The sequence below is a fragment of the Nelumbo nucifera genome, chromosome 1 (assembly GCF_055504915.1).
Source record: "Nelumbo nucifera cultivar China Antique chromosome 1, China Antique-T2T, whole genome shotgun sequence".
Classification (NCBI taxonomy): domain Eukaryota; kingdom Viridiplantae; phylum Streptophyta; class Magnoliopsida; order Proteales; family Nelumbonaceae; genus Nelumbo; species Nelumbo nucifera.
The window spans coordinates 214,326,931-214,339,429 of NC_142649.1; positions in this window are offsets into that span (position 1 = coordinate 214,326,931).

Here is a 12,499-nt window from a genome sequence, read left to right on the forward strand (position 1 = left end):
AATAACATCAAATGTAGAAAGTGCTCCCTGTTCAAAGTAAGGGATTGATTGACATATTTGATTTCATCATAAATTTTTTTTCACATAAATTATGTCTGTGTTGGAAAAAAAAGAAATATAAACAAAGGTTCCAAATCTCTACAGGAGAAAGGAAATTATTCAAGTCCAACACCCATATCATTCCAAGCTCTCAACAACCTTAACTTTGTTTCATATAAAAAGCTTATACAAGCTTTATCACATGTATCAACTAAATGGTAATAGAACAGAAAGTAGAAAAAGCTCCCAAAAAAGAGTTAAAGAGAAGAAATTATTTATGACATGATTGACTAGTAGATCCATTCATAGCAATTAAAATTTTTAATAACTTGTATTAAAGAGAAAATATTGTAAGTACAACCCCTGAACCATAAAGAACAGAGGTGGTGAGAATACAAAAGATAGGGAAAAAACCCAAAAGAGTCCTTATACAGAGGGAAATAACAAAGTTGGGTTAAGTAGTGTCCTGCAAACTCTACCCCACTAACCCTAATGGTATAACTCTATAGCACAATAAGCACTGTTAGAACCCATCTAAGTGAAAAAAAATTCAATCCATCATATTGTTAGTTTGCTAGCCCTACAATATATACTACTGATTACCGAAACTTAAGAATGTATGAATTAAATCTGCCAAACCACTCGAAATTTAAACCCTGCACAAGTCATATACCTTCATTAGAGCTCTCTTTTTTTACAAATATCCATTTTAGATGGATATATAAACAAGAATGTGTCAACAAGAAATTAGTTGTTTTTGGAGTTGGAGGTTGCTGGATATTTACCAATTTGACACTGGAGGTTTTGTCTGTGACTCTGTGTCAAGAAGACAGATTGTCATACGTTAGTAGTTAAAATAGAAAAGTCATATGAAGTATTTCAGTGGTAATTATAACAAAGCTGAGTACCAATCATTTAGTATTTCACTAGCTATTGGAGGTTAGTTTATTTTTCTTCTTACTATGTTGTTAGTATTTCACTGGCAATTGAACATTTCAACAAGTATATACTAAGAGCATTTCAACAAAGCCTTACCCACTAGTGTCTCAAATACAAGAGAAAGAAGGGAAAAAGAAAGAAGCCTTACCCTTCCAATTCTCACATTTGCCACCCATGTGAAATGACTACAGCCCTTGAACTCACGGTACAACAGACCAAATATTAGTAGTGCAAAAAAAAAAAAGATAATTCAAAACAAAATGATTAGAAAAATGTAAAAGTGATTGCACTTACTGCAGTTTTACATTTATAAAAATGGCTTCCAATGGTTTCTCGCAAATTGGAAATTTGAAACTCAATACACCGTTGACAAGAGGGGCAAACATACACAGGATTCTGGAAAGGAAAGACAAATGTTACATGACCACTAGGTTCATCAAACACATCATAAGAAAATAAATTCATTAGGAAGAATTTATTACTTCAAAACACCATTTTCTGTCTTCATTAAATTTTGAATGAGCAGCCAAAGCCTCATGTATGTCATCAAACTTACGATATACAATATTCGGAAATCTGCTAACTTCAGCTTTGCAACATTCCCAATTTGTGTAAAAGCCAGGCACTCGACCAACAAAGACCACATATATTTTCCCCATCTCAAAAGAGGGAAAAAACATTAATATCCACAGAAAACATTAAAAGGCATGATAAAAGCCATAGAGACATTTATTCAAGCAATTTAGCAGAGGGCTGCTATGAAGGAAAAATGATAACAGGGCATGAAGAAAATGGGGAAACAAGAAAAAGAGATATAAACAAGTCTAGCAATACTTTTGATCTTGCTAGAAATTCTATTCTAGGGCATTTAACATGCCAGATGCATTGGCACATGGCTGGAGAGAGAGAGAGAGAGAATCTTACTAGAGATTGACAACAGGTGGTACCAGAGAACAAACATGTTTCAATGGCATAACAGATAGAGAGTTGAGAGAGCTGAGAAAAAAATAAAAGTAATATTTTCTGAAAGGGAATGAGAAGCCATTTATCAAAGCCCCAAAAACCTATAAAAGTAGTATTTTCTGAACCAAAAAGCAAATGTCGGGAGGCAAAAACAAAACAAAATCCATAAACAAGCAGATAGGGTTTGCTAAGGCATGTGGAGCATGCTAATACTATAGAATGGGCGCCAAACTAGGTTTAGCAGCTAGGAGGCGCCCTCCTGTTTTCAGTTTTTCATAAAAACACCCCCTCTCTTAATTGGACTTCACACCAGCTTCCCAAAATTTGCATTTCAGCCATGAAAACTTTCCATATTTCCCTAGAATTTGCATAGAGACCCTCAAAGGCCACAATATTGAAATTAACTAGGAATATGACATAATTTGACTTTTCTAAGGCCGAAAATACCCCTGAATTGATGCCCTTAAGGCATCAAAATGCAAAGTTATCATTTACCGAAGAAGAGAGGGTGTCGATAAGAGCAATCGAGGACGTTGACGTGATGCGTTACACGTCCTCGATGTTGGTCCGTGTCAGTTTGAGTGAGGCGACCAGTCTGTTTGTTGCAATGACTTTTACCGATTTCTTTTCTTTTTTGAGCTGTTTGACTTGGTACTGACTCGCTTCTTGTCTCGTGCAAGTGCTGAAATGGCTAGTCATGAGGAGATCTCCCATCATACGAAGGTTGCGGTGGACAGAGCATGGTCCAGAGGAGCCCAAGGGACCCAGTCCCGATTTGAGGAGGTGCAGTTGAGGTATGCGAAGCGCACTCCCCGACATCAGAAGAGGGCAAGGCAGGCCGACGAAGAAGTTGTGGTAGTTGAACCGGAGGAGGGTGCCCCTGCCGTCCACTCTCCTCCTCTGTGAGATAATGTACCGGAGGGCGGTGACCCCGTAGTCTACGTGTCGTGGTGGAATGTTCAGCCCAAGGACGGGTTGGAGATAGAAGGTGTGGCCGAACAACTTCTCCTTGGTATGTTGGCGTCGACCATCAGGTATGAACTTGTTGAGTCCTCAAGTGGTGCCCTAGAGAGCACGCTTGTGCTCCAAGCCACGTCAATAAGTCTTCTTACTCGCTTTTGTTATTCTCACTTTGGTCGGTTACTCCTGGTGTGCTTATACTTAATTTTTTTCTTTGCAGAATGCTTGCTCGGTGATAGCTGTGATCGAATGTCTTTGGATGGTACGACATCTCTATGAGACCAGGTAGGCCGAGGTCGAACGGTCGAGGGCTCGATTGGCTGAGTTTGAAGCTATGTGGGCTCGATTGGCTAAGCTTGAGGCCAAGAATGCGAAGCTAATGCACGACATTGAGGAGTGGACTGACATCGTCCGCAAACTGAAGAGCCGCGTCATCGACCTCAAGGACGCACAGGAGGGTCTTATGAAGGAGGCCAACGAGTGTTTGAGAAACACGTGGAAAGTATGAGACTCCGACTTGTACCTGATTGAACCTAAATGCAAGTGGGAGCTGTTAAACAGTGTATGCCCTTAGCTCCAATCAGCATGATGTACATTATGACATTTATTGTAAATGAATAAAGTACACATTTGATTCATGTTATTGTGGTGTGTTTCTATGTAATACCCTTAAACTCGACACATATGAGATTCGTGTTAGTTTAAAACCTTCACAATCGTTGGATAGTTCTGGGGAGATTTATCCTGCCAAGGCTGACACTGATGTACCGCCAAGTTGGTTGGGATGGCTTGTCTCAGCTGCCAGGGTGAGACCTGAGGTACATGCAATGTGGGTTTTCTTGAAACCTTGAATTGGACCAAATTCTAGTATTGCTTTGGACTTTGGAGATAGACGGGCAAAACTGGAATGTTACACCTGATCCCTAGACTCATTTATGATACTGCACTAGGTGTCGGATTGGGCTGTCTTTGATGTGCCAATTAGTGAGATCCTTAGAGGGAGTCAAAACCTGGGTATATTGGGACAGTCCGAGAATTTACCTGAGTGGGTGATCATAGTGACAGGATCAGCCCCTTTGTCGAACAAAGTGAATGATCGGGCAAATGCACTCTTTTTGATGGAAACCTAAATTGTCGGCAGTGGATTTCAAATGTGTTTGAAATTTGGTTTTGCAAAATATATTTATATAGAGATAAACATATATATATATTATGGTTTCAAATTGTTTGCAAAAGGTTTTAATTCCCGAGATCCATGTGAGTAGAGAGTGCAACACTGTACCTTGCAGCCGAGGGAGAGGTCCTCTCGTATCGGGCAGTGTTTGATCATTAAGGGCTAAAAGGTTAAGTATAAGACCATTGAGGGTTATACCTGATGGGCTAATCTTGCATCTGCCTACAGTCCTTGGGCCTTCATAAGATGTCTAGATCCAATGACCATTTAGTGTAAATGTTGAGACCATTAAGAGCCCATAGTGATGGACTTAGGGGTTCACTATATTCAGCAGTGAATTCGACCAAGGCTTGTAATAGAGGCTAGGTTGAACCCATGTGGCTGATGTGTAGATCAATGATAGGGTCCCACCCCATACAAAGAGAGCCAAGGTAGCCAGCATTAAAAGGAAGTGAGCCTGAAAGCTTAATGGGCCTAAAGCCCATTTCGAAATGGGTTAATTGGACTAATTAAATAGGGGCGAATATGGGTATGGATCAACAGATAAGGATAAAAAGTTAACTCTTATCCACTTAAAGAGTCCAGATCCAAATAGAGATTTGGATCAAGGAACTCCTAATTTGATTAGGTATAGTTTATCTTTATTTGCAGATAAGATAAGGGATTATCCTTATCACTTAAAGAGTCCAGATCCAAATAAAGATTTGGATCAGGAGACTCCTAATCAGATTAGGAGGTTGTCTCTTTAAGGCTATCCTGTTTCTGCCTTCAGTTCTTTTTCTCCCTACTCTTGCTGCCCTACCCTATTCGATCTCCATTTCTTGGAACTGATCAAGATTGGATCTTGAAATTGTTTCTTGCTAGAAGAAACAATTCTAAAGTTGTGCTCACTACCCCATTCGATTCTTGCTGAAGAATCAAAGGTTCTTGGTGAAGAACTACCCGTTGATCTTGCTTCATCCTAAGTTGTGTCATCTTCAGTGGAGAGAGAATTTGGTACACTCTTTGGGCATGAACACCTGCATTGGGAGCTTTTTGCATGGATTCCGTATTAGGTATATCCCTCCCAAATCTTGATTTCAGATTTGGTCCGGTTTGGTTACAAGAACGAACCTTGAAAATGTAGCTTTCTAAATTGGGAATACGATTCCCGGATGGGAGCAAAGAAATTTTTGAAATTCCGCCCAACCTTCCAGCAGGGTTCGGTCATCCATATGATGGATCTCCCATCCCTTCACGTCCTATAGGGTAGAACTTTTTAAGAAATTCTTGCTGCATTTCTGCCCAAGTTCTAATAGGTCTCCTTATAGTTCCTAACCAGTGCTTGGCCTTGTCTTTCAAGGAGAAGGGGAAAAGAGTTAATCTAAGGGCATCGTCATTAAAGTTTTGGATCCTTACAGTGGAACAGATTTCTAGAAACTCATCTATATGTTTGTATGGGTCCTCACTCGGGTTCCCATAGAAAGAGGGGAGTATCTAGATTGTGATTGATTTAATCTCATACTGCAAGGCTTGGGTATCCGACAACTGTATGCAGGATGAAGGGTTATACTGGGTCGGAGTGAAATACTCCTTCAGCTTTTTGGGTTGCTCATCATTGATCTTGGCCATTTGGTTGCGTTGCTGGTGATGGAGGTATCTCTCTATCTTAGGTATGGATTCTACTATTTCTCTCTTTAGAGATCTCCTTCCCAACATACAACTCAGAAATCCCTTTTTCTTCTTTTTTTTGAAAGTTGAAATTTAAATTCAAATTTAGATTTTGAAATTTAAATTCAAATTTAGATTTTGAAATTTAAATTCAAATTTGAATTTTTAAATTTAAAAAAATGCAAGCATTTCACACACGGCTTAGGGGCTGACCTAAGGTTTCCTAAACTAGTGGTTCAACCAATGTGAATCCTCTTAGGTTCACTTAGAATTACACCACTTCCTTTGGTTAGCCAGGTGAGAGGTGGAAATGTGGGAGGCTCCCCTTGCTCTCGCAAGGACCTAATTAAGTAACCACAAAACTCGCTTAGGCTTAGCCAGTTTAACTCTTTCCTTAGACACCAACCGCCAGTTATGGAAAGTAATTACAAGCTTCCCTAAAATTCAGCACACTTTTAAACCAAATGTGTGGGGCCTCCTAAAGGATCTCGCTATCCAAGTTTTAAATTAAGGTTAAATTGAACCGCACATGAAAGGGTGGTGGTTTTTGGGCCAAGGAAGGGTGATGAAATCCCCACCTTATCTTATTCAAATTGGGTTGCCCTTAAATGGATTAACAGAAAAACATAGCTATTAATCCTAAAAATGAGATCGCACCTGCTGAAATCAGAAATAAAAGACAATAGAAATCACTATTCTTAAAACTAAAATCGCACCAAGCAAGAAAAATTAAAGACACAAAAAATACAGGAATAATTAATTTTGAAACGAAAGAAAAATAAAAAAAAACTTATGCGAATACAGAAATAAACAGATAACTAACTAGATCTAAAGACGAAACAAAAGAAAAAAAATATAGCCGAATCTATTAAGAAATGAAAATAAAAATAAATAACCAAAGATTCGAAAACACTAATCTACCAAGATAAATTCGAAAATAAAAAGAAAAATCAGAAATAAGTTGGGACGACTACACCTGAATTGCTACCCAATATTTTTCTTTTTTTTTGCATAGTTTGGCAGTGTTTCGACACCCCACCTTCGGTTGCTACGTCCTGCGAAAACAAAGAAGAATTATGAGAGTTTTATTTCCAAAGATCAGAAAACTAACAAAATAAAAAAAAAATAATGTAAACGGATCTGGAACAAAGAAATAAAAATTTTCAATCCGTTGCTTCCCCGGCAATGGCGCTAAAAACTTGGTGCACCCGGAATGCTTCGTCAAACACCCGTGGCACCAGTTTAGCGATTTGTAAATTTTTCCAATCCTCATGTAACCTTTAACAACGTAGTACGTGGTGAGGAAGGGATCGAACCAATAGGGAAGCAAGAATAAAAATTATTATTTTCGTTCCGGACAAATAAAAGGAAAATAGATTTGGGATTTGCAGAAAATAAGAATATAAAATTTATTAATGCTGAAATTAAATGTTCTGAATTGAACAAGGCAATAATTAAAATTCAGAAATCAAAGAACATTGAAATCAACAAAATAAATAAATAAAAATGATCCAAAATTTGGATCCAGTGGCAGTAGCTGTCTAGAAAGATGAAATACACGCTTTTTCCCTCCGTTTAGCCCTCGAACCCCTCGAGACACCTTAGCCTTGAACCAGAAGAATTTAGATCTACAAAACACACAAACAAACAGAAATTAAATCTAAAAGATTGCCAAAATAAAATTAAAGAAAATAAAGATAACGAAAGGGATGGCTGATCAAATCCAGTGGTGGTAGTTGCAAATTGGCTGGACTGTTTGCAGGAACCCCTCCTGACAAGATCTAGGCGTTCTTCCCTTCTACAACCCTTGAACTCCTCAAGAAACCTTAGCTTTGTGAATTGGGTGAATTGACCAACCCCTTCTCCAAGGCCCTTGGGGTCTTTTTTATAAAGAAGGGTGGACAAAACTAAGATTAGAGAGAAAGAGAGGGGCGGCTAGTGGGTTTATCTTGAAAATGGGCGCCCCTAGGGTTTAGGAATGGAGGGTTAGGATTAAACTAGAGGGATCCTACGGCTAGAGTGAAAAGGAGAGGGCGCCTATAAGTATGGAGGGTTGGGATTTAAGCTCCTAGGATTGAATGGTGGAGATTAGGGGTTAGGTGGCGCCCTAGGGTTAGAATGCTAAAGAGATGGCGCCCTAGAATGGAGGGTGGAGATTGCAAGGTGAAGATCTAAGGGTATGAGAGGTTGTTAAGGCTTGGATGGTTGAGATTAGATGTTAGGGAGGAGTGGAAGGTGAAGATTTAGCAGTTAGGGGCGGATATGGTTTGTTAGAGGTGAAAAGAATGAGTGGGGAGGCGCCCTAGGGTTTGCTAAGGAAAGGGGAGTATGCTAATACAGTAGGAGAGACTCCTTTCTGGGTTTAGCAGATAGGAGGGGCCCTCCTGTGTTCAATTTTTCACAGAAATACCCCTCTCAGCTGGAATTCTCACCAGCTTCCCGGAATTTACAGAAAACTCTATAAATTTCTCAGTTTTTACCCATAATTTGCATAGGGACCCTCAGAGGTCACAACATTGAATTTAACTAGAAAAAGGGTACATATTAGTTAGTCTTAGGTCTAAACTAAGGCATCAAAATAAAGAGTTATCAAGTATTCCGACGCTCAAGTTAGTGTGGGTGGTCAGGCCAAGCAGTTGGGAGAGCAGTGGCGGTCCGAGCAGAGTAACAGTATGGATGCGGGAATTCAAAAGTCCCTTACCTTGAGCGGGAGTTACTTTTTTATAGCCGAAGATTCGTGTCCCGGTCGGATGAGGCTTTTGGAGTTGTCGGCTGAGGTCTTCAAGATAAGACCTGATCCCCAACAGAGTTGTCCTCCTTATCCGTATGGTGCTCTCCTGTCTTAGGATGAGGTTGTTCGCTGAGGTCTTCAAGATAAGACCTGATCCCCAACAGAGTTGTCCTCCTTATCCGTATGGTGCTCTCCTGTCTTAGTCATGCTTATCCGATGACATAATGCCAACATGGCCGAAGTGAAAAACAGAGCTTATTTCACTATGTGATCGCTGTATTGAGCGACCACTGTAGCATGACCCGGGACAAGAAGATGAGATATATGGATCGGGTTTTCCATATCCCATCAAGATCCGATGCGAATCCAATACTTTCATTAATAGTATGATTTAAGTATTTATATTATATTTAATATAAAATTAAATTATATTTAATTGTAATTCATAGTAATTATATTTTAAATTAATTCAAATATAATCAATTAATAGTTTAAACAGTAATTTCCAAATAACCAAGACCCGATTCGAATCCAATGCTTTACTTAATAGTATGATTTAAGTATTTAAATTATATTTAAATATAAAATTAAATTATATTTAAATATAAAATTAAATTATATTTAAATTTTAATTTAATTACATATTTAAATATAATTTAAGCTATAAATACTTAAATAGCAAAGGATTGCAAATAATTACCAAAAACTTTCGTAGACTAGCAGAAATTAACCAAGAAAATAACCAAAAATAAATTACCAATTATTTTAGAAAATATGACAATGTCTATAAATTAGAAGAAAAATAAAAAATTGCCAATAATTAACAAAAATTGTCATAGTTACCAAAAATAATCCAAAATTTACCAAAAATGAATTAACATTATTTCCAATAAATTTGATAAATTACCATTAATTTTAAAATTATTGCTACCATTTCTTATACTTATTTAATAATAAATTAATAATAAAAATTAACAATAAATTACAGAAATTATTTGTGAAACTAAAGGTACTTTGTGAAAATCTGTACTAATTATTGATAATCTTCAAAAAATAAAAATAATTATGAGAAACTAATAAAAATAGTAGACAATTACAAAATATTGTCATTTATTAGTAAAAATGAACATAAATTAAAATAAATTGGTTTTTTCGTATAGATTATAAATCATATAATTTAAACATTATAACCCTTGCCTATGATGGTATTAGTTTATAGTGTTGTGATGAAAAATATAAAAAATATGTTTACTATTATGTATTTCTATTGTTTCAATTTCGCTTAACAAAGCCTGTGCATTGCATAGGTCCTACTAGTAATTAAAAAAGAATAAGGCACTGTTTGATTTCACTTTTAAAAAGTATTTTTTTAAGACATGGGACCACACATTAAGTGATTTTTAAGTACTTATAAGTGTTTAGTAAAAAAGTGTGAGAAGAAGTACTTCTTATTAAAAGAAGCACTTCTTAAAAAAGTGACCTAGATGTGGCTTTTCTTCAGCACTTCTTGAAGAAGTGCTTCTTCATTCGAATGGGATGAACTTGTCCCTGGTTTTTTAATGATAAAAATACCCCCACACGAGGTTATCATCCTCCTCCTCCACTTGAAACCCTACAACATACTAGGCGGCGATGGCGTTAGTTGCAGGTCCATCGGCGATGTTTGACGGTGAGCAAAAAACGACCGGTGGACCTGTCGTTTTGCTCTTATCTTTGTTTTTCTATAGTATTCCATCGATTTGAGGCTATTTTTTTGTGTTTTTCTGAAGTCTAATACTCTCATTTTCTCTGTGGTTGCAGATTTGTGTTTGGGTGAATTCAATGACAATATCCCACCGTCTAGCCTCCAACTAGTAGAAGGTGAGTTTACCAAAACTCCTCCCCTCCATGTTTGTTTTTTTTTGGGTTTTTTGGATGATTATTTCTCTGATTCGATTTTTTTGTATGTGTTCATATGAGAAATCTGAAATTCTTTTGGGCATTCTTTTGTTAGAAATCATGCAAAAAATTGGTCATCAAAAGCACTTTTTGGAAGTATTTTGTGAAAACTGTGCCTTAAAAGTGCTTTCTAGAAGGAATTTGTGAAAACTAGTCCTTAAAAGTGTTTTCTGAAAATAATTTGTGAAAATTACTCCCTAAAAGTACTTTCTGGAAGTATTTTGTGAAAACTAGTCCTTAAAAGTACTTTTTAGAAGAAATATGTGAAAACTACTCCCTAAAAACACTTTCTGAAAGTATTTTGTGAAAATTGGTCATTAAAAGTGCTTTCTGAAAGTAATTTGTGAAAACTGCACCATAAAAGAGCTTTTTGAAAGTATTTTGTGAAAATTGCGCCTTGAAAGTGCTTTCTAGAAGTACTTTGATGAAAATTGATCATTGAAAATGTTTTTTGAAAGTATTTATTATTATTATTATTATTATTATTATTATTATTATCCACGTGTCACTCTATATGTGGACCCACATGGGCTTTCATGTGTCATTATATAGTGATGTGACAATTTTTCATTGAAATATGTATTATAATGATATGGAAAGCATTGTTTATAAGTATGTGTGGAGTGAAGGCTAAAAGTATCATTTAAGCTAGTATAAGCACTTGTGGGGAAAGTAGGTCACCAAACATCCCCACCCCAATAAGTGCTTAAAAAACACAATAAGTGATTGGCAAGTGGGTCACCAAACAACCTTCAAGCCCTATTAAAAGAAGCATTTCTAAATATTTTTTCAAACCTCTTATTCACCAAACATAGCCTAAAAAGGGGAAAGAAGAGATAGAATGGAAGCTCAACCATTGACAATTAGGGTTGGATTTGAGCCTTCTTGAGCTGAATATCTGGCTATTCGAGCTTGGCTCGCCAAAAAATATTAGGCTCAAGCTTAAGTGAAAGGCTGGAGCTCAAATTTGACTTGGGTCAAAAGTTTGTACATTTGAGCTTGACACTGTGAACCAAGCTTTCTATAAAAAATAAAAATTATACATATAAAAATATTTTTTATTTTATATACAAAAATAAGAATTATAAAATTTATTTATTATATATAAAATATAAAAATATTATATATAAAATATTAACATATATAGAATAAAAGATTTATTATATACATAGTATGTATGCATGTATGTATTAGGCTTGCAAACCTCATTAATCCAACTTCATTGGGGTCGAGCTTAACTCATGAAAATTCATAGGGCACATAACCTTTCAATCTCTCACTATAGGCCTGTATCTCATGCATTTTATCACTGATGTGGTACATTGTCATTAGTTATGCACCAACTATATGAGTTTGGATATTTTCCATACCAACCTCACATGTACATCCAACATCTCCCGTACTTAGTGATATTATTTACGGGAGATGTTTCCAATTCATGGTGGGATGTGCTTGTGAGATGCGCTTTGGTTAGGTTCCAATTCCAACTATAAAACCATAGCATTCAGCTAGTCTGAATTCGCAAAAAAAAAAAAGTTTTTAAAAATCAACTCGGAAACGGAACCACTGTAACCACTAGTTTTCGGGTCAACGGTTCGACCATCCGGATCGAATGGTTTGGACGGTTTACATTATTAGGGAAGCTGTTGGTATTAGTCTAGACTTTTAGTTTTTTATGAGAAAGAGGATGTGGTTGTGGGTTGAGAAAGAAAGAAAGAAGAAAAGAAGGAAAGAATGAAAGGAAAAAAGGAAAAAAGGAAAGGAAGGAGAGAAAGGAAAGAAAGAAAGGAAGGAGGGAAAAAGGAGGAGGAGGGAAGAAGGAAGAGGAGGATCCGACCTTTACGGCGACGATGATGGCAATGGTGACAGCGATGGCTACTACTACTATGGCAACAATAGAAACGTAGTAGGTGTTTGGAAGTGTGGGCGCTTTTTGGGACCGATTTTCAAGAAAAAAACGTCCATGCTTCCAAGACCCCTTTTTCACAAAAAAAAACGCTTCTGCCACATAGACAGTGAGCAATACTATGCTATTTGGTAAGGTGATTTTCATCATCGTTTTTCATGTATATGTTGATAGGTAAGCACCACATAGGATACACATC